This window comes from Pteronotus mesoamericanus, unplaced genomic scaffold, assembly GCF_021234165.1.
Source record: "Pteronotus mesoamericanus isolate MK-2021 breed Mesoamerican mustached bat unplaced genomic scaffold, CSHL_Meso_final contig_50, whole genome shotgun sequence".
NCBI lineage: Eukaryota > Metazoa > Chordata > Mammalia > Chiroptera > Mormoopidae > Pteronotus > Pteronotus mesoamericanus.
In genome coordinates this window covers 44,048,515-44,076,301 of record NW_026555186.1, presented here as the reverse complement: position 1 = coordinate 44,076,301, position 27,787 = coordinate 44,048,515, and the positions used below count along the sequence as shown (strand labels likewise).

At 36.7% G+C, this 27,787-nt stretch overlaps 2 pseudogenes; both read left to right on the top strand.

Annotated features, from left to right (window-relative positions):
* Nucleotides 1-7,027: 7,027 nt before the first annotated feature.
* On the top strand, nt 7,028-8,517 carry LOC129074482 (elongation factor 1-alpha 1-like; annotated as a pseudogene).
* A 7,477-nt stretch (nt 8,518-15,994) lies between these two features.
* Nucleotides 15,995-16,473, top strand: LOC129074481 (serine/arginine-rich splicing factor 3-like; annotated as a pseudogene).
* The last annotated feature ends 11,314 nt before the right edge of the window (nt 16,474-27,787 follow it).

The window sequence follows — 27,787 nt, the reverse complement described above, 5'->3', positions numbered from 1 at the left end:
CTTTTTAGTAATAATATCCGTATAATAGGGGTACCAGAAGGAGAAGATGAGAAGCAAGGGTTAGAAAACCTGTTTGAGAAAATAATGATGGAAAACTTCCCTAATCTGAGGAGAGAAAAAGTCATGCAAGTCTAGGAAACACAGAGTATCCCATTCAAGAGGAACCCAATGAGGCCCACTCCAAGACACGTCATAATTAAAATGGCAAATATCAAAGACAAATAGAGAATCCTAAAGGCAGGAAGGGAGAAACAGGTAGTAACTTATAAGAGAGTCCTGGTACAGCTAGCAGCTGACTTCTCATCAGAAACACTACAAGCCAGAAGGGAATAGCAAGAAATATTCCAAGGAATGAAAAGCAAAGGCCTGCAACCAAGACTGCTCTACCCAGCAAGGATCTCAATTAAAATGGAAGGCAAAATAAGGAGTTTGCAAGGCAAAATAAGGAGTTTCCCAGACAAAAGAAGGCTAAAAAAATACACTTCCACCAAACCAGCATTGCAAAATATGCTAAAGAGACTGCTTTAAGAAGATGAAGAAAAAGAATCTATGAATACCCAGTTCCTTTCACAGTCACCAATACTTGATATTACCAATATTTTTAATACTTATTAATCTGATTGTGACAATGATGTGTTAAGTGGTACTTTATTATTGGTTGAAACTAAACCTGTTTTTGTATATTTCTTCTCTATTTCTATTATTTTTAAAAAGCTTTCAATGACTTTTTCGGTATTCTTTATTCATTTTTTGATTAAATGTTTGTAGAATTTTTTCCCTAAAAAAAAAGCAAAAACTATTAACCCTTTTTTTAGATGTGTTGCAAATACTTTCCTATTCTATTACTTGTCCTTTAACTTTTTTTATATGTATATTACTGTATAGTCTTAAATGTTTAATATAGTCATAGTGCCAGTATTTACTTTACAGCTTCTGGGTTTGAATATTTTACTTCAGGGTAAGAAAAATATTATTTTGTATTTTCTCCTAAAACTTTTTAGATTTTACATATTGATTTTTAACTCACCTGAATATTTCTTGTATAATGTGTGAAATAGGGTTCTATATTTGTTTTATTTCAAGTAATAGTGGTTCATGCACCTTATTTGTTGAATAAGCCTGATTTTCTCTGTTGAGTTGAAATATCAATTTAATCATATATTACATTGTTAGACAGATATATACATTTATTTCTACAATGCTCATTTTATTTCATTGATCTACTTGATTATTTCTGTGCTGGTGTCATGTTGTTTTAACATTGCTGAGACTTTATAATGGATTTAAATATTCTAATATTTTATAATAGATTTTGACATTTAAAAATAAATAAATAAAATCAATCTGCATTTTAAAAAAGAAAGAAAGAAGGAACTCCTATCTTTTGTGACAACATGGATGCAACTAGAGAATATTATGCTAAGTGAAATTAGTCAGTTGGTAAAAGACAAATACCATATAATCTCACCTATAATTAAGTGGACTCTATTCAACAAAATAAACTAACAAACAAATTAAACCACAGGCATGGAAACACAGAGCAGACTGAAAGTGACCAGAAGGGATGAGGAAGGAGAACAATGGTGGAAAGAAGGAAAAGGGACTAGACAAAAAACGTGTATGAATGACCCATGGACATGGACAAGAGAGTGGGAATGGACTGTGGGAGCGGGGAGGGGGGATGGGTGGAGGAGGGCAAAGGGGGAAAAATTGAGAAAACTGTAATAGAATAAATGTGATTTAAAAAAATAAAAATAATTTTTTTTTTAATTCTAGGTAACAAAACACCATCAGCACATCTGACTTATCAAAGAAGAACTACTTTTTAAAATGATTTCTCTCAACTAGGATACTTGTGATGTTTATTGTGAAATAAACATAGTTCAAGCAAGAAATCACAGTGGTAAAATTTACAAAAACTCAAAAAGATTTGGAATTAATATAAGAATTGACAAAAATGTCAATTCAGTGAAAAGGTATTATATATTATATACCCTAAGTAAGATCAAAAGAGAATATATTTAAAAATCCCTTGCTCATTTGAGATTGTTTCAGAGACAAATGACTGTTACAATATTGTCAGACGTGATCAGGAGCAATCAGGCGCATTCAGGGCGGTATGGCCGTAGACTGTTACAATATTGTCGACAGTAGTTTTGCATTTATGTGGCAAATGACAGTTATGCTCCTTTCACTTTAAAGAGTTTAACATTTTACCAAATGTAGTGGCTCTGTTGTTTGTGTTTGCCCAGCAACCACTAAGGACCAGCTTCTTTCTCACCCATGTTTATTTGGGGAATTTGTTAATCAAAGCACCTTACTCTGCCCTGGCTTCATGAACTGGGAGAGTCCCTTGTCTAATCAATCTTTATACCTTCTGCTGTTCACAAACATTAGTGCAAGGAGTGAGCATATGATCCAAGCAAGAACAATCAGAGTCTCCCAGTGAGATCTAGTATATGGGTCCCACAGAGTCTCTTTTTCTCTGATCTTGACTTAGAAAGACCGGATAAGTCTGGAGGTACCAATAGCCATCTTTGACTACCACAGCACATAGAATCTGCCTGAGAATGATGCCATGACCCACAGGTATGCTGAATTGAGTGGCAGAGGGTGAGAGGGACAAGAATCCAGTTGAATCCTTGGATTCAGCTGTGCTAAAGCCAGTTCCACACTTGGACTTTCTAGTTAAAAGGGCCAACAAATTTTCTTTTTGCTTGAGTTAATTTAAGTTAGATTTCTGTTGCTGGCAACCATGCATCCTGATTAATAGCCCAAGGCAAGGCACAATGTAGAAGTAAGGTATACCTAAGTACACTTGAACAATGGTTGTTCCTAAATGGTACAAGTGCCAAATAAAGATTATAAAGTTATATGACTGTAATGTAATGTTAGCTTAATTTCCTATAACTTTACAAACAGTTCCACTACTAACATGTAAGCAGCCCTAGGTTGTCCACTGTGAAGAAGAGAAAATGTACATGTATGTAGAGATAAACAAAGAAGAATTGGAGGTGGAACTCAAGTCAAAGGAGCACAGACACCCTTGGTGTCAAAAGCTTTCAAGAGTCGGTTACTCAGTGTCTATACTTGAAAGACTATTAGGTTATTTACGTTCAAGTCGGAGATGAAGTAGTTTAAAAGTAAGTTCAGAAAATGTACTGGAAAGAATGTGACTCAAATCTCAAATACAAATCTTGGGAATGGGGGCACAAAGTTGATTTATATCAGATTTATGTTATTGTAATATATAATAAACATAATTCTGAACAAAATGTCTTATACTGCAGTTTTGCTCTTTGGGAAAACCCAAAATAAAAGAAATGTCTATTATAATTTTCAATATAATAAAGAGAACTGGATACCCAATATCTGCTAAGTTCTTTTTTTTTTTTTTTTTGATTGTCTTCAGGTGTTTTATTGAAGTATGTCATAGTCTATATGCTCCGTGACCCCCACAGGATAAAACTGGTACCAAAGGTGTTCAAGTTCTAAGAAAAGGAGAATTTCTGAATAAGCTGAATGCTTTTAAAATTCAGATGGGTTGAGCTAAGTTCTTTATATAGTCCAAACTGTATCCCTTTTACTTCTCTTAGGAAAATAAATATACCTTTTTACCACAATGTAAGGAAACGTCATTGTCCAAAAGTTGATTGTAGCTATAGAGGCCAGAGCTCCTCTGTTACATGTCTGACATATGGACTCCCTCCTGAAGCACATGTTCTATGAGCTAATCTTGGGGGGTCACTTTCCTTCCTCCTGTGTCCTTCTTAGTTAACACCTCAGCCAGAAAAAATATGTAATTCCAGACCAAGGGAATCATAGAACTAGCATAAAATGTACAACATTTTCTTGTGATGATTTGTTTTCACATATGTCTCTATAAAATCATCTGGCATCTTTATCTTACCTTGGTTTAAAGCACCTCACACTGCTTGGCACAAAATGAGTACTCAGATGTTGACTGAATGAACCTTGGAAATTAACTGCGACTTTAAACTGGGAATAAATTGAGAGTCTCAGAAGTTATGTGCTGTTCCAAGAACACAAAGCCATTTGTGGTAGTCCCAGGACTCAAGTCTTTTATTACTAATCTAATGTTCATCCACTAAACTGGAGTTTTTAGCATTTTTTTAACAATGCCCACATGAGAGACATGTTTTCAGCGTATAACCTGATATATGATCAATTCTACATTATCATTATGGCCCCTACCCTAAGCATATCAAGTGTTTTTTTTCCTTAAAAAAAAGTACCATTAGCAAATATCTCTATTTGAACTCTTCATTGATTATACATTTTTGAGATACATCTTAAAACAGATGGTAACACACTAGAGCATTAACAGATCAAAGAAGTTTATGCCGTTATACTGCATTAGGCTTATATGCACAGGTATTTTCTCTGAGGACACCAAAATCATCCTCTTCAATTTATCTTAAAGTCATTCTTGAAGTCCCTCTGTTCTACATTCATTGGTTATGAACATACACCTCCCAATACTATACTTGAAGTTGGAAATTCTATAATTCATCTCTGTAACACCGGTGCCTACTTCAAACTGAGTACTCAATAGATGTCAGTTTATAAAACAAATGAGGACAACTGGCTATCCACACGCAGAATGATGAGCTTAGATCCTCCCTCACACCATATAAAAATTTATTCAAATGTATCATAAGCTTAAATGAGAGAGCTAAATAGAAAAAAATGTAGAACATTTTTGAGACCTTAAGTAAGGCAAAGATTTTTTTAAATACAATACCAAAAGCACATTCCATAAAAGACAAATTGATAAATTGGGACTTATCAAACTTTAAAACTCTTCTACTATGAAAGACACTACTAAGAAAATAAAAAGAGAGACAACAGATTGCAAGAACATATTTACAAAATGCACACCTGATGCAGGATTTACATCTAGAGTATACAAAGAACTCTTACAACTCAGTAAAAAAAAAGCAAATGATCCAATAAAAGAATGGGCAAAATATATGACCTAATATTTCATTAAAGAAGATATGCAAATAGCTAATGGCTAATAAGGACATGAAAAGATGCAAATTAAAACAATGAGATACTATCTTGCATCCACTAGAATAATTATAATAAGTAAGGCAGATAATAACAAATATTGGTGAGGATGTGGAGAAATGGGACCCCCTTATATGTTGCTAGTAGAAATATAAAATGGTATGACCACTTTGAAAAACAGTTTGGCAGTGTGTCAAAAAGCTAAACATATAACTACCAAATGATGGAGCAATTCCATTTGTAGAGATCTACACAAGAAAACTTATAAAAACACGTGTCTACACCAAGACTGGCATAGAAATGTTCATATCAGAACTATTCATAATAGTCCCAAATTATAAACAATCTGAATGACAATCGTCTGGTGAATGAATATACTAAATGTGGTTTATACATATAATGGAATACTATTTGGCAATAAAAAGAAAGAAACTACCAATACATGCTATATCACAGATGAATCCCAAAAACATTATGCAAAGAGAAAGAAGACAGACATAAAAGACAACATATTGTAGGATTCCATTCATATAATATGTCCAGAAAAGGCAAATTTGTAGGCAGAAAGTAGAGTTCTAGTGGCCCGGGCCTGGGAGTGGGAATGGGGATAACTGTAAATGGGCACAGTGATCTTGTCGGGAGGATGAAAATGTTCTAAAATGTATTTATAATGATGGTTGCACCATTCAGTAAAGTTACTAATAATCATTGAATTGTACACACGAAATGAATGAATTTTCTAATACATAAAATATACCTTACGAAGTTGTTTTTTAATTTTCTTTTTTACTTATTAATTTGAGAGAGAGAGAGAGAGAGGGACAATTTGTTGTTCCACTTATTTATGCATTCATTGGTTGATCCTTTTATGGCTCCTGACCAGAGGTTGAATCTGCAACATGGATGTATTGGGATGGTGCTCTAACCACTGAGATACCCATCCAGGGCTAAGTTGTTTTTTAAAAAGACAACTGAATGAATCATTGACCCACTTATACACATTAAAAAGATCTTTCTCTTCATTTTCTTTAGTGTTCCATTATATGGATATATTGCCAATTTCTAGAAGCTCTCTACTGTCTGTTTCTTTAAGATTATTACCTTCCCCTGTCTGGGTGGCTCAGGTGCTTGGAGTGTCATCCCATACACAAAAAGGTACACCAATTCCCAGTTAGGACACATACCTAGGTGGTAGGTTTTATACTTGGTTGGGGCATGTACAGGAGGCAAACAATAGATGTTTCTCCAAACGTTGATATTTCTTTCCCTCTCTCTGTCTCTTTTTCTCCCTCTCTGAAATCAGTAAACATCCTCAGGTGAGAATTAATAAATAATAATAATAATAGGATTCTTATCCTTTTCCCTACCTTACACAAAAAGTCTGTCAAAAGCCCTTAAGTTCATTTTAGCATATTTGTCTCAGTCCTTTCATTCACAAAAAGGAAACTTGGACTGTGGCTCATTCACATTTTATGGAATCATTACCCCATCCAGGTACCTTGCCCTCAGAATGCTAGCAGTTTGACAAAAAAAGATAGAGGCTTCAAATAAATAACTATGAAATAGAGGTTCTGAGGATGACAAGATCCTACTGGATGAGGTAAAGAAACAAGAAGGTCTTTCTGTAAGAGGGTCATCCAAACAGGACATTGAATGAGAGTCAGAATTCCCACCAGTGGAAATAAGTTGTACAAGATGTCCTTGACAGGGCCAGTGAGTGAGTCCATCTATTCCTAGTGCTTTGAGCCACAATCCTGTTCCTGTTCTTTCTCTTTTTCTTGCCAAACCTTATTCACCTGCTGTTGACTCTGATATCACACCTAACTGCTCAACCTATGGCAGATTAAAAGAGTAGAAGTTGGAGACATAATTGGGCTTTCATATGAACCCTATGATTAAGTTATCTTTGTGTCATTAATACATACTTGCATCTTAAAAGGTACCATTTCAAATTTTAGCTCCTTACACCCAGAGTTAGTGTCACAGAGGGAGGGCTAGAAAAGCAGTAGGAGGGGAAGTCCTGCCAGAATACAAGTACTAAAGTTCTGGAAAAAGGCACCTTACATAGCGATAAACCACCACTAAATCAAAGCCAAAATGGGAAAGGAAAAGACTCACATCAACATTGTCGTCATTGGACACGTAGATTCCGGCAAGTCTACCACTACTGGCCATCTGATCTACAAATGTGGTGGGATCGACAAGAGAACCATCGAAAAATTTGAGAAGGAAGCTGCTGAGATGGGGAAAGGCTCTTCAAGTATGCCTGGGTCTTGGATAAACTGAAAGCTGAACGTGAGCGTGGTATCACCATTGACAGCTCCCTATGGAAATTCAAAACCAGCAAGTATTACGTGACCATCATTGATGCCCCAGGACACAGAGACTTTATCAAAACATGATTACAGGCACATCTGAGGCTGATTGTGCTGTCCGGATTGTTGCTGCTAGCCTTGGTGAGTTTGAAGCAGGGATCTCCAGGAATGGGGAGACCCGTGAGCATTGCCTTCTGGCTTACACACTGGGTGTGAAACAGCTGATTGTTGGTGTTAACAAAATGGATCCCACTGAGCCTCCTTACAGCGAGAAGAGATATGAGGGAATTATAAAGAAATCAGCACCTGCATTAAGAAAATTGGCTACAACCCTGACACAGTAGCATTTGTGCCAATTTCTGGTTGGAATGGCGACAACATGCTGGAGCCAAGTGCTAACATGCCTTGGTTCAAAGGATGGAAAGCCACCCGCAAAGATGGCAGTGCCAGTGGAACCATGCTGCTTGAAGCTCTGGATTGCATCCTGCCACCAACTAGTCCAATTGACAAGCTCTTGCATCTGGCCCTCCAGGACGTCTACAAAATTGGTGGTACTGGTACTGTCCCTGTGGGCCGAGTGGAGACTGGTGTTCTCAAACCTGGCATTGTGGTCACCTTTGCTCCAGTCAATGTTACAACTGAAGTCAAGTCTGTTGAAATGCACCATGAAGCTTTGAGTGAAGCTCTTCCCGGGGACAATGTGGGCTTCAATGTCAAGAATGTGTCTGTCAAAGATGTTCATTGCGGCAATGTGGCTGGTGACAGCAAAAATGACCCACCAATGGAAGCAGCTGGCTTCACAGCTCAGGTGATTCTCCTCAACCATCCTGGCCAAATCAGTGCTGGTTATGCACCTGTTCTGGATTGTCACACAGCTCATATTGCTTGCAAACTTGCTGCACTGAAGGAGAAGATTGATCGTCGTTCTGGGGAAAAGCTGGAAGATGGCCCGAAGTTTTTGAAATCTGGTGATGCTGCCATTGTTGATATGGTTCCTGGCAAGCCCATGTGTGTTGAAAGCTTCTCTGACTATCCCCCTCTGGGCCGCTTTGCCGTTCGTGACATGAGACAGACAGTTGCTGTTGGTGTCATCAAAGCAGTGGACAAGAAGGCAGCTAGAGCTGGCAAAGTCACCAAGTCTGCCCAGAAAGCTCAGAAGGCTAAATGAGTATTATCCCCAACACCTCCCACCCCAGTCTGAATCGGTGGTGGAAGAGCGGTCCCAGAACTGTTTGTCTCAATTGGCCACTTAAGTTTAATAGTAAAGGACTGGTTAATGATTACAATGCATCACAAAACCTTCAAAAGGAAAGGAGAATGTTTTGTGGACCATTTGGTTTTTTTGTGTGTGGCAGTTTTTAAGTTATTAGTTTTTAAAATCAGTACTTTTTAATGGAAACAACTTGACCAAAATCTGTCACAGAATTTTGAGACCCATTAAAACAAAGTTTAATGAGGAAAAAAAAAGTTACTATATTGTATCTTATGTTCAACCATGAACGGAAAATGAATCTTAGCTTTAGTGGGAAACCCACTGAACCAAAGTTTGACCCTTACAGAATCTGTTAAATCACTGTATGAAAAATATTACTCAATTTGCTTCTTTGGTTTCAGAGCATTTTAGATTTTGGGGAACATGTATATATAAAGTATCCCCATTGTCAATGTTTCAGTTCTTTATTACTTACCATTCAATGAACAAATTCAGCCACTAAGCAAATACTTACAGAGTACCTACCATGTGCCAGGCACTGGGGTGACATTGATGAATGAGAATTAATAAGGATAAAAGATCTGTAAAGAAGTCAAGTATAGTGCGATGTTTATAAACATATGGTCAATGGACTATCTGCACCTGAATCACCTGAAGAGTTACTAAAATACAAATTCCTCGGTCCACCCTCAGCCCAATGGAATCTAAATCTCTGTGGGTAGAGCCAAGGTATACATAATAACAAGCTCTACAACTGAAATTTGAGAATTATTGATTGGTATTTGAGGGAGACTCACATCGCAAACAAGTATAACCCAGTAGAATAATGGACATCTCCATTAAGTTCAGTAGTGATTATGTGCCAGAGTTTTTTTGTACAATATTCTCAGTGCTTATAATTTTTACTTATAAGCTTCTAGAATAAAGAATCTCCAAAGAAACTACTGTAAAATTATCAATGTCATGAGAATAATGATTATTAAATAAGGGCACAAAGGAGGATGAGATTGACTCATCTGTGTCAGGAAAATGACCATAGAAGAAATATTTGAATTGGTTCTTATGTCTAGACCTTTAAGATGGGTCAGCCAGTTTTGAAACTTTGTCTTAGGATTCTCTTAGTATCACACTCAAGAACTGGACAAATCAAGTTGTTGCCACTTCTGTTCCTAAAAACACATTGGTGTCTGCCATGCACTCTGGAGAAAGTAGAATAATGCGTTGTGACCAGCCCATTTCCTCCCATACCTCACTCCTGAGTGTAGATTTTCTTGGTGCATCAAAGAGGTATCCCTTAGGTAACATACCTGGAAATAGCAATAGGCAAGACTAGGAAATGTAGATTTTGTTTTTATGCTACCATGGAAAGGTGAAATTCAATTATTGATGCAAGCAATTATTATATCAAAATATGGAGTGTATGATCAAGAGCTTTTCAGCTGCTATGATGTTTTATGTCCAGAATCTGAGTTTTTAACCACTCTGCTTATATTGATTCTTATTGTGGCCAGGGATAAATAGTGCTCTCATTGCCCAGATCTGAGTCATACATAGAGTGTATAGGAGGTTCTCTTAGTCTGGGCTGCTATGACAAAAACACCACAAATCGTGTGGCTTATATAAGAACAAAAGTTTTATTTCTCATAGAAGCTGAGAATTTCAAGATCAAGGCACCAGCAGTTTCAGTGTCTAGTAAGAACCTGGTCCATAGACTGTCTTTTCACTGTGTCTTCACATGACGAAGGGATCTCTCTGTGGTCTCTTTTATAAGAGCACTACTTCCATTTATGAGGACTCTTCCCTCATGACTCAATCACCCTAAATGCACCAATTCCTCACACTATTACCTTGGGGTAATTCAATATAGGAATTTGGGTGAGACATAAACATTCAGTCCATTTTAGGGGTGTTTGGAGTAGGAAGAGATGAATGCTTCACAGAACATATTATAACCCCCAAATGGATTTAATACAACTGTTTCCAAAGCTCCCTCACCTTTAATCATACCTTAGCAGTCTGAACTAGATCCTGGCACAATAGATGAGAATGCAAAAATCTTTCCCTCCATTAACGACCCGAGACCACTGGAAGAAATTGAATGTGTCGATCAATTGCTTCAGAAATTAAGAATACAATATCGAGTATGTCAAGACCTAAATCTTCATTTTCCATATAGAATTTCAGTAGCACTTAGAAAATACTAAATAATTCAATAGGTCAACTAATGTAATTATCTGAAGTTACATCTTTTTTTTTTTTTTTTGCTCCTTATAAAAGTAGTACATAACAATTGGAAAATACAAGTAGTACATAACAATTGGAAAATACAGGAAAGTAGATTTACTTTAATCACCCATAATCCTACCACTTCAAATACACTACATTAATTTTTTCCTCCAGTTTTTTATTTGTACCATTTAAAATTTTATTATAATAGCTTTACTGAGATAAAATTCACATACTATACAATTCACCCATATAAGGTGTACATTCAATGTTTTTAGTGTATTTAGAGAATTGCAACCATCACAATTAATTTTAGAACATTTTCATCAGCCCTCAAAGAAAGCCCATACCCATTAGTACTCACTCTCTACTTTGCCCCAAATCAACAGCCCTTGGTAACCACTAATTTATTTTCTGTTTCTATAAATTTGCCTGTTCTAGACACTTCAAATAAATGAAATCATATAATATGTGTCATTTTGGCTAGCTTCTTCCTTTCTGTTTCTTTTTATTTAAATTGTTTTAATTTTTCAATTACAATTGACATACAATATTATATTAGTTGCAGGTGTACAGCCCCCAATGTTGTAACTTACTAAGTGATCATCCCAACAAACTTCATACCCTTCTGACACCATACATAGTTATTAGAAAATATTGACCATATCCCCTATGCTATACTTCATATCTCCATGGCTGTTCTGTAAGAATCAATATGTACTACTTCACCTTTTTCATTCATCACCCTATCCCTCTCCCTTCTGGCAACTGTCAAAACACCCTCTGTATCTGAGTCAGTTTCTGTTCTGCTTGTTTATTTTGTTATTTAGTTCAACTGTTGATAGGTATTTACTGTCATTTTATTGTTCATATTTTTTATCTCTTTTGTTCTTCCTAAAGATCTTATAACATTTCGTGTAATACTGCTTTGATGATGATGAACTCCTTTAGCTTTTTCTTGTCTGAGAGCTCTTTCTTTCTTTCTCCTTCAATTCTAAATGATAGCTTTGCTGGTAGAGCACTCTTGGCCATTGGTACCTACTTTTTCATCACTTTGAATATTTTTTGCCAATCCTTTCTGGCCTGCAAAGTTCCTGTTGAGAAATCACCTCAAATGGAAACTCCCTTATAGGTAATTAACTGCTTTTCTTTTGCTGCTTTTAACATTCTCTCTTTGTCTTTAATCTTTGCCATTTTAATTATGATGTGTCTTGGTATGGGCCTCTTTGGGTTCATATTTTTAGGGCTCTTTGCACTTCCTGGACTTGTATGTCTATTTTCTTCATCAGGTTACAGAAGTTTTCTGTCATCATTTTTTTCAAATAGGTTTTCAATTTCTTACTTTCTCTCTTCTCCTCCTGGCACCCCCATGATGCGAATGTTGGTACACTTGAAGTTGTCTCAGAGACTCCTTATCCCATCCTGATTTTTTAATATTCTTTTTTCTTTTGGTTTTTCTGAGTGGGTGTTTTTTGCTTCCTTATCTTCCCAATCTATGATTTGATCCTCTGCTTTATCTACTCCACTGTTGAGTCCCTGTAATGTATTCTTCTTTTCAGTTAATGTACTCTTCATTACTGGCTGATTCCTTTCTATGTTTTCTAGTTCTGCTTTTATGTTTCCTATCTCTTTGTTGAAGTCCTCATTAAGCCACCTACCCTTAAGTTCACTGAGCATCCTAATAATCATTGTTTTAAATTCTGCATCTAGTGGATTGCTCGTCTCCATCTTGTTTAGTTTAGTTTGGAGGGTTTTTTTGCATTTTGTTTTGTTCTTTCATTTGGGACATGATTCTTTGTCTCTTCATTTTGACAGCCTCCCTGTGTTTGTTTCTATGTATTAGGTAGACCTGCTACATCTCACAGACTTGGCAGAGTAGCCTTATGTAGTAGGTTCTCTGTAGGGTCCAGTGGCACAGCCTTCCTGATCACCCACGCTGAGCACTCAAGGTGTACACCCCCACCCTGTATTGGCTGTGTACACCCTTCTCTTGTGGCTGAGTCTTGATTGCCCTTGACATGTCAATGGAAGGTATTTACCCTCAGCCTCATCAGCTGCAAGAAATGGCTGCGACCACTGATCACCAGTCTCACTGTGGAAGAGCCCACAGGCTGTGCAGGAGCCCACCCCACGGAGCAGGGGCTCTGGTGTCCACTGAGTCCAGCCTTTGAGTGTTTCACTTGTGGAGATGATTGCGTAGTGCTGCTTTGATGTGATCTGAAGCTGTCCACTGGATATGCTGGCTCTGGGGCCTTTAGGAAGATACAGGCCAAGGCCAGCTGCTGTCTGTGTTCTTCCTGGGGCCATCATGCATAAGCAATAAAGCAATTTGCAAATGGCTGCTACTTTGGCTGTCCTTGGAGGCCAAGCTATGATCCTAGACTGGCTGCTGCTAGTGTCAGGCCTGGAGCCACTTAGAGACAGGTACGGACATGCTGAGGCCAGTTACTGTTTGAGAGACTTTAGGAAAGTCTGAAGCATAAGCCAGGACAGGCCATTTACATGAAAAAGCCACTAGAAACAGCTGAGGTGGGCCTGCAAGTTGGGTGGGATGAGGTTTCAGAGAATCACTAGAGTGGGACAAACAGTGTATGCCAGGTTGATGGAAACTTAGATATGGTGTCAACCAGCTGGCTCTGTGAGGGTGTTCTCAGAAAAGGAACAATGACTTGTGCCAGAATTTTAGTCTGGCAGAAAGCTGCCCCTCCAGCTCTCTCCCTGATGCCGATGAGTTCAGTTCTTCCCCCGCATGTCCCTAGTGTCCTCCTAGCTACTGCCCCAGCACTGGATCTCAAAGCCAGTGAGCCTATGTAAGTTGGTGCCTGGGCCCCTTAAGAGAAACTACCTGGGACTCCAGGAGTCCTCCATTTCCTTCGGCCTCAATCTCTGCTGGTTTTTACAGACAGAAGTTATGGGGACTTCTCTTCCTGGCACTGGAACCCTGGGCTGGGGGCCCCGGTGTGGAGCTGTGACTCCCTCACTCCTCAGCGGGGAACTTTGCAGCCGAGATAGTCCTCCTAATTTTTTAATATTTTATTTATTGGTTTTAGAGAGATGGAGGGAGGGAGAGAGAGAAACATTTATTTGTTGTTCCGCTTATTTATGCATTCCATTGGTTGATTCTTGTATGGGCCCTGACTGAAGATCAAACCTTGGTGTACGGGGATGATGTTTTCATCAACTGACATACCCAGTCAGGGCCCCTCCCAATTTTTGTCTGCCACACGTGGGTAAGGGACCAGCCCATTCTGCATCTCCACCTCTCCTACCAGTCTCTGGTATGGTTTCTTAATTCTCTAGTTGTAAGATTTTCATTCAGCTAAATTTCAGGCCATTCTTAATTTGTAGCTTAGTTGAAATTTTCATGTGGTTGTGGGAGGATGCAAGTACCACATTTACCTATGCCTCCATCTTCATGGGAAGCCTCAGTTATATATTGAAGATAACTTGGCAGATTTATCAGACTGCAAACCAACTCAAATCAAAATATTTTACATGATCTATATTAAAGTTCTATAGAAGAAGCAGATACCTCTTGATTCTTATCAATGGAATTTGTCTTCTCTTTGTGTGACATAAACTTTAGGAATTCAACAGAATGGCTACCTGGACATTTAAGCAAATAAAACCCCACACAAGGTGAGATGAGTTCTATTGGCATCAGGGTATTTGATTCTTATAAGTATATCAACATCTACAAACTTCATTTTTAGGTCATATTTTAGTACTTCTCCATGGACTTCAGCTACACCTTCTTTGTTCTTGAGCTCACATCAATTTTCTTGATCAGGTAACTGATATCTAAGAAGCTTTTCCAAGGGTAGAACAATAGGAAACTACTTTCCACCCCTAGAAAAAAACAAATGGTTTGTTCATGGTCAGCATTAAGAGTCAACCATATGAAAAAGTATTCTCAATTTTTTAAAGTCCTTTAGAAAATATTGCCCATTTTGGTATTTAATGTTCTTTTATAAAGATGCTTATAGAAAAGTATTCTTTCCTGTTGCAAAAATGTGTAGCCTTCTGTCAGGCAAATACTTTTCCATTTATGACATACTGGAAAGTACATAGCACATACAGTTTTTGTATTATCTACCAGGAACCATAAAGTTAAACTTAGTGCTCAATTACAATAATTACCTTTAGCTATTTTTAGGTATAATTCACTTTTTTCCCCTTTATTATTTGATTCATTGTGTTTTGATAATGTGCTATCAATTTCAAAGTTTCAAATTTGTTTTTCAACTTATATTTCAATTGGTTAAATTTAACATAAAATTTACTTGGTTTAAATGTACAGTTTGATGAGTTTTTACAATTATATGTAATCAATTGTGGGTCATCACCACAGTCAAGTTATAAATATTTCCCTTTATGCCCTTGATCCCCTCCCTGGACACCCTCCTTCAAGCAACCACTGATCTACTTTCTGACACTATAGTTTTACCTTTCTAGAATTTAATATGAATGGAATCATACAGAATATAATTTTATGACTTTCACTTCATATAATGTTTTGAAATTCATCCATACTATGTATCAATATTTCATTCCATTTTTATTACTAAATAGAATTCCATAGTATGGTTATACCACAACTTGTTTATTCATTAACTGGTTGATGGGTAATTGGATTGAGGCTATTATGAAAAATGTGGCTATAAACATTCACATACACATTTTTGTTATAAACATATGTTTCCATTTCTCTTGGGTTAATACTTAAGGAGTAGAAATGCTGGTTTCTGTGGTAAGAGTATGCCTACTATATAAGGCAGTATAAAGTTATATTCCAAAGTAGCTGAAATATTTTGCAATCCCACCAGCAATGCATGAGAGTTCTAGTTGCTCCACATCCATGTCTATATCTGATGTTGTCAGGCTTTTTAATTTAGCCATTCTACTAAGTGTGTAGTGGTATCTCATTATGACTTTAATTTGCATTTCCCTGATGATATTGAGCATTTCTTCATGTTCTTATTGTCCATATTTATATGGGTGTTTTTTTTTAAGGTGTCCGTTCAAATACTTTGCCAATTTTTAGTTAGTTTGTTTGTTTTCTTATTATTGACTTTGAGAGTTCTTCTGGCCATTTCGTGGGCGCCGGGTAGGGGAAAGCATCTGTGGAAGCCGGGCAAAGGAGCGAGGAAGAGCAGTCGGAAGGTGTGAGAATTTAAGCCGCCGAGTCCCTAATCAAGATCTCGAAATGCATTGTGATTCCTGTCCATTGGATTGTAAGGTTTATGTAGGTAATCTTGGAAACAACGGTAACAAGACTGAATTGGAACGAGCTTTTGGCTATTATGGACCACTCCGAAGTATGTGGGTTGCTAGAAACCCTACCGGCTTTGCTTTTGTTGAATTTGAAGAGCCCCGAGATGCAGCCAATGCTGTTTGAGAGCTAGATGGGAGAACACTGTGTGGCTTCCAAGTAAGAGCGGAACTGTCGAACAGTGAAAAGAGAAGTTGAAATCGTGGCCCACCTCCCACTTGGGGTCGCCGCCCTAGAGATGATTATCGGAGGAGTCCTCCACCTCGTCGCAGATCTCCAAGACAGGGAAGCTTCTCCCACAGTCCCTTTCTAGGGATAGGAGAAGAGAGAGATCACTCTCTCGGGAAAGAAATCACAAGCCGTTCAGATCTTTCTCTAGGTCTTGCGGCCGATCTAGACCAGAAAGGAAATAGACCAGTTTTCAAGAGGAGTGGTGTACAGGAAATAACTTCATTTTACAGGAGTATGTACAGAAAATTCAAGTTTTTTTTGAGACTTCATAAGCTTGGTGCGTTTTTAAGATGTTTTAGCTGTTCACCTTTGTCTTGGAACAGTGACATGAAGATGCAATTCTCTATGGTTTGAAATGGATCATATGAGGCATGTAATACCAATAATTGTTACTTTACAATGTTCCCTTAAGCAAAATTGGTTTTGCTTTGAACTTGAGTCTTGCATAGACTGATAATAAATCTCTTAACTTCTCCCAGCTAAAGTGTGATATTTAGTATTATGGAAACTAAACTGACAAAAATTGAACTTAAGACCTTCCATAGCTGGGATATAACATGCAGCTGTAGTTGAACAAGCAGCCTTCGAAAGCTGCTGTGAACTCAAACCTGCAGGTAAAAATTAAAGCTGCACCCTTAAACTAGATTAGAGATTTTTTTAAAAATCCAACTGGTCTTTACACCAGGCAGAAGTTGTCCAGTTAGTGTAGAATCTAAGAAGTTTCCAGAAAGTTAGTTTACCTTTCTTTGCTTTAGGTCATAAGTTTCTTACGTGATTGCTGTATATGAATACATAGTTCTTTGTAACATCATTCATTTGGAAATTTGAGACTTCAAGATACAAGTGTCCTACCAGTTTAAGGGTACATTGTAGAGCTGAACTTTGAGTTACTGTGCAAAAGTTTTTTTTTTTTCATGCTGTCATTTGTTATATGTTTTGTGAGAATCCTTGGGATTAAAGTTTTGGTTACAAAAAAAAAAAAAAGAGTTCTTCTTACATTCTGAATCCAATCCTCTTGACAGATATATGTTTCACAAATACTTCCTCCCAGTCTCTTATTCCTTTTCATTTTAATTGTATCTTTCACAGAAAAAATGTTTTAAGTTTTTATGAAATTTATTATGCCAATTGCTTTTATGATTCATGATTTTTGTAATCTATTTAAGAAATCCTGGATACCCCAGGCTTTTATCAACCTCTGTATTACTGAGGTTTTAGATAGGAAAATTCTTTGTTATAGGAAGCTGCCCTGTGCATTGTAGGATGTTTATCAGCATATTCGGCCTCTGCTCATTAGATACAAAGAGCATACTCCCCACCCCAGTTACCACAATCAAAAATGTCTCCAGACATTGCCAACTGTCTCTCGAAGGACAAAATTGCCCCTGGTGAGAACCACTGGTCTTCTCCAATGCCACAAGGACTTCTTCCTAATTTTTTAGAAGTTTTATAGATTTAGTTCTTACATTTAGGTCTGTAATTCATGTCAAGCTAATTTCTGCGTAAGTTTGAGGCAAGGATGAAGATTCATTTTTTTCCATACAGATATCCAATTATTGTAGGACCATTTGTTGTAAAGATTATCTTTTCTTTTTTTCATTAATAAACATTTTACTTTGGAATAATTTTAGATTTGCAGAAAAGTAGCAAAGATAGTATGGAGAGCTCCCATATACTTCTCACACAGTTTCTGTTCCTCCTAATATATTACTGTGATACATCAGTCAAAACGAGGAGACCAACATTGGTACATTGCTATTAACTAAACTTAAGAATTTATTTGGATTTCACCAGTTTTTCCATGAATGCCCTCTTTATGTTCCAGGATCTAATCTAGAATACTACATTGTATTTAGTCATTATGTTTATTCCTCTCGTCTGGTCTGTGACAGTTCTCAGGCTTTCCCTGTTTCTCATGCATGACCTTAATGTTCTTGAGGAATACTGGTCAGGTATTTTGTAAAATGTACCCTAATTTCTTTTATGTGCTGTTTTTCTCATGATTAGGCTGGGGTCATGGGTTTTCAGAAAGAATAACACCAAGGTTAAGTGTCCTCATCACATCATATCAGGGACACCTGCTATCCACACACATCCCTAATGATGTTAACCTTGAAGCCAATTTCCTGGTATAAAAGCTATAAAAGCCTGATAGCATTTTGACTGAGATTGCAATGACTCTATATATCAATTTAGGGAGAATTGCCATCTTAACAACATGGAGTTTTCCAACCCATAAACATGGCGTATCTCTCTACTTATTTAGGTCTTCTTTAATTTCCCTAACCTCCTCTAAACATGGATTTCTCACCAGGATCTGTTTGTTTCTATTCACTCCTCTGTACCTTCAAGTAGCTGATATTATTTTATTGTTAATTAATTAATTATTACTATTCACAAGTCCCAGAGTCTATAATTGTTATTTAAAGAAGGCAAAGTTCAGTAAGATCTAACTCAGCAACTACTGTAAGAAGAACCCGACATTGTGTCAAATACTTTCTAAAGGTGGACAGAAGCCCTGGCTGGTGTTGCTCAGTGGACTGAGTGCTGGCCTGCGAACCAAAGGGTCACTGATTGGATTCCCAGTCAGGGCACATGCCTGGGTTGCAGTCCGGGTCCCCAGTTGGGGGCATGTGAGAGGCAACCACACACTGATGTTTCTCTCCCTCTCTTTCTCCTTCCCTTTCTCTAACAATAAGTGAACAAAATCTTTAAAAAAAAAAAAGTGGACAGGGAAAAATAGACAATTTCATATTATTATCCTCAAAATATCCTTAGAGTCAAAATCACAATCTATGCTAAGGCAACCTGCAGTCTTAAAGTTCATCAACAATTAACAGACATACAGTTGGTGATCAGGAAACAGAGCTGTTCTTTATGTCAAATGAATTTGACTATATGGAATTGATAGCATCATACTTGGTTAAATTTTAAAACTCTGAAAGGTCAAACATGGAAGAATGATATTAAAATCTTGGCAAATTATTCAATGCTGACCACGTTGTGGTAAAATCGGCATAATTCTACAAAGTGATGTATGTTTAATGGTAATGCAGTTTGGCTAACTCTTTTGGAAAGCAAATCCACAAGAGCCTTAGAATCATTCTTATCTTTGACCTTGTAATTCCATTTCTGAGACTCTGCCCATTGAAAATAACGCTAAATAGAGTCAGAGAGAAAAGTGACCCTCATGCACAAATATTTTCACTAAAGCATTATTTATAATATAAAAAATTGATGCTACTTAAAATTTAATAGAAAAAGAAATGTTTATATTCACACAGCCATTTAAAAATGCTGTTTATGCAAAGCTTTTAATGTCACAATATTAAGCATATGTATATGTTCTATAAGCTCCGCTCTATTTTTTTTTAATGTAGAAGAAAAAACTAGAAGTTGATATACTAAAATCTTACTGGTAGCGAGTGGGACTGTAGATTGTTTTTCTTCTTCCTACTTTCTATTTTTCAATAATGAGCCAAAAAAATAGTAAGTTTTTTTAAATCTTATAAAATTGTACCTTATCATTGAATTTCTGAGCAGGAAAAACTTTAGAAAGCTAGTTTACCCCCTGTACTTTATTGATAAGAAAATCTCCTTATCAATAGGAGGCACAGAGAGCTTAAAATATTTGTGTAAGTCCACAAAGTGAGATGGTAATACTCTAAAACTGCTATCTTTGGACAAAATATCACATCTTGGTTATTTTTGCTGTGTTCCAGCCTCTATTTCTAGGGTTAATGGAATGGGCATGGTTCACATAAGCAATATTTAATTAAAACAATTTAAAATTCATTAAATAATATACCTCAAACAAACAATATAAATATAAATGCTCTAGAATCTGAACTATGGAAAAAATTTTAGTTATGTTTCCGATGAATATTTTAAATGCTGAGTAATAGTGGAGTTTTATTCTAGAAAGTGTTCTAGTTTTGAGATTTGAGATGTTTAATAAGAAATCTATAGTATATTTTATTTATTAAAAGCTCATTGTCCACTTGTTAATTACTAGTTTGTTTAAAGTTGCCCACACAGAAATGACAGTGTACAAAGTGATCTTATAAATCAAGACTTTCTACCCCAATAAATAAAACTTTTTTAAAAAGACTTTCTGTTATGAACTTTACTGTTCAGCTCTCATGAGCTAATGATATAGTACCAGCATTACTGATAATTAACTACTAAATCATACATTGGACATAATGACCTTTAACTTGGTTTCAAATATCCCAACAACTTTTTCTGAAGTCTTTCTAAATAGAATTATTTTTTTCTTTTAGTTTCACATTTCATACCACTGGAAAATAATCCAAAGAGAATATTTAAGTTTAGTAGAGTGTTTATCTTATCAAAAGTGGTTTGGTCTCTTTGGGTTACTGTTTGGATTCCAGCTAATCAGACCTATTTACTAGTTTAAAAACTTTCAGCAATTAACAGTGTTCAAACAGCACCAATCTGTTATGTTATTTCAGCTGGGAAACCAGCTATATGAACCAATACAGCCTCCTACTAAAAATAAAAGAGAGCAGTTTCCACTCCCTGGGGAGCTGGTTTTTAGGTATGTCACACTGTCACACTGAATAACAAAACAGAAGAGTGTGAAACATCTAAATAATAAAAAACCCAAAAGACATGTCATGTTTTGGATTTAAAAAAAAATAAAGCAACTTCGCCAATAAAAACACCACTGCAGGAAGACAAAACAAATAGAAAGTGAATTTAAAAGATAAGTTGTGGTCCCTTTTCCATCAAGAACTTGCCTTGTTTTTAAGACTGTTTAGTTATATTGCAATTTTTAACACATGGTAGCTCAAATCAGCAATACATTTGCTCTTCAGACTTTGACACACCCCCAGCTGCTAGGTCTGTGCTTAACTAAACAAGTACAGTAGTGCAAGTAGAACATTTATGTAACACAGAAACTATAAATCTTTTTTGAGAAACAAAGAGGCTTACTTATTCTAGAAGATAGGACAAAGGGATAAGAGTATCACAATTTAAAACAGATTTAAAACTCCAGTGGGGAATGTGTTTACTAATAAAATACCCTTCTTTTTTCTCTAAATAATTTTTAAAAATTCATTGAGCATTGATCTGGTGTTAGACACTACATGAAAGACTTTACATGTAGTCTCTCTTATAATCCTTGCAACAATTCTATGAGGTATAGATACTAACATTTATCTTCATTTTGTAGGTGGAGAAACTGAGACTTCAAAAGGTTAAAAACCTGCCCAATATTACCCAGTAAATACTGAAGCATGGTTTGAACTCAGAAGGCCTGACTTCAGAGCCCGTGCTCTTACCTACTGTTGGCCAATCAAAATAACACTGAAGCATTTTTAGAATAGAAGAGATATCAAAGTGCCTAAAATAAACATTACTGATAATAAAATCATAAAACACATCTTATCTATGGCCTTTCTTTTTCCACGGACAAATAGTTAGTGACTTCCCTTACCAATACTAGCTCTTTCTTCCCCTTTCTGCTCCTTCCTCTTGTACTTTCCAACAAACACGCACTCACGTGCATGCACCCACACACACACGAGCAGCTTCACTGATAATGCCTGTGGCACTAAAAAACAAGACAGAAGGAAGTTAATGTTTGACTTCAAAAAATGGACTAAATGGTAAGTGTGGCCTCAAAACTTGTGGGATGAGGATGGGAGGAGAGATCATTATTTGAACAATCGACTGGATGTTCCCATTTGTTTATTTATTACTAGGTAAAGTCATTTATTTACAGATATATAAGAACAAAAAAAAGTCTCCATAGAAGAGCTGATTACTGGAGCCAAAAGGCCTGTTGTTTACCTGACAGAAACAAATATAGTAAGTTTTTCAAAACAGAGGTAAAAATGAATTTCCCCTTAATAAACTTAGCTCTTAGTGAAGCAGATCCTGTAGACAAGTGTTTTCTAATCTATGAAACTTTCTGTGATGAAAGAAATGTTTAACACCTTTGCTAACCAATATGGTAGCCATCAGCCACATGTGGCTACTGAGCACTTGAAACATGGCTAGTGGGACTTCGGAAGAAACTTTTTAACTTTTTCTCATTTTAATTTAAACAGTCACATATGGCTAATGGCTATCATTTGGACAAAACAGCCATAGAGTCACTTCTGTAGCCACTATTCACTGAGTATTTACTATGTGCTACATAGCTATAGCTACCTTTGAGAAAGGTACAATTTTGTCACCATTTTACAGGTAAGAAACTGAGTCCCAGAGGGAGTAAATGACTTGCTCATGGGTTTACATCTAATGAGTGGTAAATTCTGGATTTTACACCCACATCTCTCTCTCTCTCTCTCTCTCTCTCTCTGTCTGTCTGTCTAATGTCTTCGCTACAAGTGTTTCTCAACACTGACTGCTTATTAAGTGGTGTGTTTTTCAAAAACACTTATCCCCAGATCTCACTCCCCAGCAATTTGTATTTAATTGGTTTGGGGCAGGGCCCAGGCACATACACATGTCTCTGAATCCTCCACTGTGCAAAACCACCATTGTGACCCGGGTCCCTAGTAGTACATGACCATTTCCAAAAGGGGAACTCTGATAAAGTTCTACCTCTGCCTCTTTTTTCAGGCATGGTTGAGAGTTTAATGTAAAAAGAGGCCCACTCCTTCCTTTTGCAGATCAGAGTAAATGACCGAAGAGCAGCTACTTCAATCTAGAGGGAAGTCGCATAACTGGCATCCTGACAGAGCTAAGACCAGGGTTATATGTAAACGCTCCAGTTTCTGGAGCTGTGGGGACAGCAAAAGAGCAAAGAACAGGAAAGCTCAGGGATTCAGGGATCTAAAGCTGTATCCAGCAACTCAGAAGCCTGAGGGTAGAAAAAGGCTGGAAGCCGTAGTATTTGACTATTGCTAGAGGTGGGAATGCTGAGCTCTCCCAGACTTGTCAGCTGCATACTCTCTGCCCCTTCTTTCTGTCCTTCCAAAGGTCCTTAGGAGAGGTCCAAGGGCTTCGGGGCAGCATTTTTCACTCTGCTAAAGTTACTTCTTCTTCTTTTTTTTTAATATATATATATAACTGATATATTTAATTTAACAAATTTAACATTATATTAGTTTCAGGTATACAATATGATTCAATATTTGTACATATTGCAAAATGATCACCAAAATAAGTATAGTTAACATCCATCACCATACATGGTTAAATTTTTTTTTTCTTGTGTTAAGCTGCTAAGGTTACAGATGAAACACTACCCTGGCATATAGTAGGTGCTTAATATGATGACTGTGAAATGAATGAAAGCAGATTTTGGAATGCAAGAGACTGAGATTACTCAGCTTCTAGATGGATTCAGATATCTGAATATGTATTTGATAAATAACTTTTTAAAAATCAAATTAAAATTCCCTTTAGGGCCTTTGTTTGCACTTGCCTCACAAAAGTAGAGAAGATGATATCAGTCTCTAAGACAGGACAATTTTTTGTTTCAGGGCTTGAAAATGATGAAATAAGAGAAAGTAAGAATATTGACAAAAACTTAAACAGAAGAAATTATATCATACCCATACATACTCCAAGTGTCCAGCACAGGCCACCTGCATTTATTGTTGTCTTGGGTCAGGAGACCACTCAGCCAAGTTCTGGGATCGAGAAAGAAAGTCAACAATGCAAGAGCTTTAAGGAAACTGCCACTAAAACAGAAAATGCTGTTGTAAACCTTATCCCTCTTAACCAGCCAAGTATGTCTTTCTCTCCTACAATAAAGAAGTGAAAATAAAAATAAATTACGTTTCAGATTATCTTCAGGAATGGTGTGTGGCTAGAAAATGCACTGTGGAAATCATCTCTGTTCAGCTCAGCACAGCTGCTCCAATAAAGGAGCCTGTGTACATTCTCAAGCTAAATGAACTTGTGTTCTAAGAATCTGCCTTCAGAAGTAACAGCTCTGAAAGTCATGAGCAAAATATTTCAAAGATGATTGTAGCAAATAGCTTCAAATAGAAACATCTAGTCTGTTGGCAAGTGCCCTTTAGAAGGCAGGATTGAATTCTCCTGAAACAAAATCACCAAGCATTTTTATAGCCTGCTGCTTACAAAAGTAGGAAAAACACACAGGTTTTTCCCGAGCCACAGTTACAGATTCAAAAATTAGTTTGTAGCAGGAGATTTTGCTTTAGTAACATAAAAAGTGAAGCACCCCAAAGAGAGCAGAAAGAATTAACTAAGGGTGTTTAGAGATGTGAAAGAAGATAATGGTAGGAAAAGCCACTTCAAATATCTCCAAATGTGAATTTCAAGCCATGATTTCTCAACCTTATCTGGCTGCTTTTCACCATGACCTACACCAGGCATTTTTTTTTTTTTCTTTCCTAGTAGTAATACTTGTCCAAGGTTTAAAAATAACAGAGGGGTATGTTTTGGTTTGCAGGCCAGTCAGTGCTCAATCCACTGAGCCACACCAGCCATAGAAGGGTATATAAAATAGAATGTTAAAGTCTTCTAACTCCTATCCACTCTCAGTCCCATTCCAAATCCCTAGATTTCTTTATCATTGTCTAGCACTTAAAAGATTAAAGAAACATAGTGTCTGATGTGTAAATGTACTAAGGAAGTGTGTTTCTCTGGCCTCAAATTTTCCATTAGGGGCCAGGGGTATAAGCTAGAAAATCAAAGATGAAAGCTGTACTCCCCACTTTTTCCTAGCTGTGTTTGTGCCTTTGAGCAGAGTGCTTCCCTCCCTGGAATTCTTTTCCCTGTCAGAAAATAAGAAAAGTTAGAATGCTGATCCTTGGTTTACTTCTAATTCAAACCTTCCATACCAGCACTGTCTGACAGAATCATAAGTGAGCTATAAATGTGAGCCAAATTGGTAATTTTAATTTTTTTAATAACCACATAAAAACATTTTAGTAACACTTTTTTCATTTCAATATAATTCAAAATATTATTTTAACATGTAATCAATATTAAACATTATTAATATTTTAACACTATTATGAACAGTTTACATTCCATTTTTCAACTTAAGTTTTCAAAACCTAGTGTGTATTTAACACAAAACGTCTCAATTCAGGCCAGCCACATTTTAAGTGCTCAGTAGCCTCATGTGGATAATTGCTACTGCTTTCAGCAAACAGTTTTATATCAGTGCTGGGCATTATTTCTAAAAGCTCTATTTCTGTGAGTAGCTCCCTTCTTCATCTCTATACTGGATTGCCTCTGTTGCCAGGAAAACACTATTATTGATTATTATTTGTTGGCAATATCTAATTACCAGCAACAAAATGTTAGATCTACGTAGATTACTCATAGAGTTTCAGTATCCGAGCTTTGATTAATACTAGTGATGTTTCTTTATGATACATTTAGTTTTCAAGTGAGCTTTTCTTCTCTGCTCAGTCATTCCTATTGCATTTTAGATAATTTGCTCTAACCTTCACAGAACAATTAGGATATAGTATCCTTGTTAATTAACAATTTGAAAAGTATCCTATGTTTTTAAAACGCTGGCTAAATTACCCTCTTGCATCCTATCAATCATGTTCTGCACCTCTCAACCCACTAACAAAACACCTAACACATTACAAAACATAAAGCATCAACAAGCAGTGAAAGTTTAGTAAGTGAAATATCAAACACTGTACTGTTTTCAGTAAATTCAACAAATAACTCACAGGCCAAGACCTGTGCTTAGTTTTAAGGATTCCTGACTTGGTGGTTTAATTTCAAAGGTTCCAACAGAAAAGCCCATCACCAGATGGCCCAGGCATGCGTGTTTTGGGACAGGGATGTAGGTGTCTCTTCCAGAGTGTAATTTCCTATAGACAAGCCTTTCCCCCCAACTCAGACTCTTTTAAGTAGACCCCTTTCTCTCCCTCCAAGTTTATTCTTCCTATAAAACAAATTATGTTGAAATACACTAAATAGCACTTTTGATGTGTTCTATAAATTTAAAACTGGTGCATGTTCACTTAAGGGAAAATATTCAAACAAACCAGCAATATATAAAGTAAAAAGTGAAGGTTCTCCCCTCTCAATGTATTATCCCCACCCCCGTGCACTCCTGAGAAGTAACCACTGTTAAAAGTGTGGAAATAAAGGGAAACCTTTACAAAGGATTCAGGAGACTAGAAGAAAGAACTCTCATGCCACTCCATGCACTGACCCCAACAGGAAGAGATGGATCTTGCATCTCTGATAGGAAGTTATGATACTTTACTATTTCAGCAGGTGGGGGGGAAAAATAAAAAAGATTCCTTCTCACTCAGTGACAACTCAGCCAATGGGAGACTGGCATAAGTCAGCCAATGAAAAGTCACTATACTTCGAACTTTCAGTTTCCTCCAATGGACTTTTTGTTTACAACAGCCCCTCCCAAGTCCATAAAAGAGCTTTTTTGCCTTTGTTTCTCTGGTCTTGTTTGTGGTTTGCCATTATATTGCATGCCTTGAATTGCGATTCTTTGTTGTTCCCAAATAAATCTACTTTGCTGGAGAAATATCTTGTTGTATATTTGTCTAAGGTCAACAAAAGTTTTACAAGTATCATTCCAGAATTCTCCAAGCATATGTATACACACTATTCACATATATATACACATGCGTTCACAGGGTGGCATGTGTGCTTAGCACAGAGTGGGGCCCGGTGATAATCTGCATTTGGCAGGAAAGTCTCCCCAAACCTGAGGACACAAAGTATTAAATAGCAAATAAAAACACAATTACAGATTGAGAGAAAGACTGTAGAAGAAAGGGAAACATTTTATATTTTAATTTTCCTCTTTGAATAAGGAGCTCCACATTTTCATTTTGTGCTTGGCCTGGCAAATTAGGTAGTCAGTGTTGCAGAAGCCGGCTGTATGGCAAGTACATGGGCCCAATGATGAAATTTAACGGGTACCTAAAGCAGCCTTCATTACAAGATGGCTCCAGAAACCCTTCAGCAACATAAGATTTGCTTATCCCTCTCTTTAAAGGAGACTTTCCACCATGGAAAATATAAGCCTACACCAAGCATCGTAAGAACCAATCTCCCAATTCTTTGTATTTATACCTAATACCCAGTTGCACTTCCATATTTTCTAAATTTTAAAAGAGAAATAATCAGCAATAACTCTTATTCCACTTTTTAAAATTAAGAGTCCTGAGTGGCAGAATATAGGGGGAAAAAAGTGGGACTTTGAAAGAAGTGTGGAAAGAAAGAGAGATAAAGGATTTAAAGTTTTGGGAATTGTATTTATAGTCCTATAGATTTAGTTCTTCCTTAATCTGGTCATAAACTAGTTCATTGAGCCACTCCCTAAAATATCAGTAATGAACTTAACCCAATTTTCCCTGAAGCATTTTTGAGATTCTATACTTTTTCCATAAATAATTTTAAATCCATGCCTTTTTCAATTCTTTCCCATAATTTATTATTGAATAAAAAGGTGATATTCATAAATAACATACATTATTTATTCTTCATTTCCTTATTTCTCTACCCTGGGTAGTGTCAATCTTCCTTTTACTTACATCCTTTATC